Genomic DNA, 1,123 nt, shown 5'->3' on the forward strand with positions numbered 1-1,123 from the left:
TTTCTTTAGGGCTGCATAGTATTCCATGGTGTACATATACCACAGTTTATGGATCCATTTGTGGATCGATGGGCACTTGGGCTTCTTCCATGACCTGCAGGAGACTTTCTATGACATGAAAGCCTCAAATTAAATTCAGAGCTCCACATAAAAGACTAAGGATAAATGCCACAATCCCTGACAGAGTTGCTGGTTCCAGTCGCTGGTGAGCAGAAGAAATCTTACCAGCACCTTTACAGTCAACAGAAAATGCAGATATGACTCCATTGGCCGACCGCAGTTCACACATGGAAATTTGGTAAGGGGGCCTCAGCTTGATTTCCATCTGCATGTCAGAGAGATTTATCTTTGTCGAAAGAGACCTGGGATTATTGTATCGCTGCTTGGTCCTCTGAATGAGGTTATCAAATTCAATGAAACAGGATGGTCTGACAGCAGTACTTGTCTTCATCATGTTATAAGTAGTAAAGAACTCCTTCTGAAGCTCATCCAGGAAAGAGAAGGCGAGAACATTTGGGTAATTTTCAGGGCACAACATCATGTAGCTCACTCCCAGAGAGCTAATAAAATTAATGTTATAACGTCCAGTTTTCAGTGTACATCTATCAGGAAATTGAGAAAGTTTCCTCAAGAGCATCTTAAAATACTCTCTGCACTCCTGCATTCCTGAGCTTTGTTCCCAATCAGTAGAAGCAGAAAGTGGCAGTCCATCTCTGACACAAATGACTGAGGCAGATAAAATCATAGACATTTCAACAGATAGAGAAGACCTGTCCAGCCAGGACCCACCGCCTTAATCTTGTTTTCAACAAGCCTGCCACGGATCCTATACCTGCACTGACAAGGCAGACAGTGGCATGGCCGTTTCCCGGTCCGAATGGAGGGACAGCACCCTTGTGACTCAAGGCTTGTTCCCTACTGTCCTAGGTAGCTAGAAGAACAAAGTGTCTCCAAAGAATGAGTGCACGGCAGCAAGTGAACTTCATTAAGACAAACTTTGCATGGTTTCACATTTCTAGTAAGCAGAAAAATAAAGATAACACTTAAGAATTGAAAGTAAGGTAGAAGAAAGATGTTATCATCAATTAATGTTAAGGGCTCCTAGTAATTCGCAGAAACTGCC

General features: G+C 42.7%; 1 pseudogene; it reads right to left on the reverse strand.

Annotated features, from left to right (window-relative positions):
- The window catches only part of LOC100942835, a 4,699-nt pseudogene extending 3,930 nt beyond the window's left edge, over nucleotides 1-769 (reverse strand).
- Between the last annotated feature and the right edge of the window lie 354 nt (nucleotides 770-1,123).

This window comes from Otolemur garnettii, unplaced genomic scaffold, assembly GCF_000181295.1.
Source record: "Otolemur garnettii isolate 467f Iridium unplaced genomic scaffold, OtoGar3 scaffold00057, whole genome shotgun sequence".
Classification (NCBI taxonomy): Eukaryota; Metazoa; Chordata; class Mammalia; order Primates; family Galagidae; genus Otolemur; species Otolemur garnettii.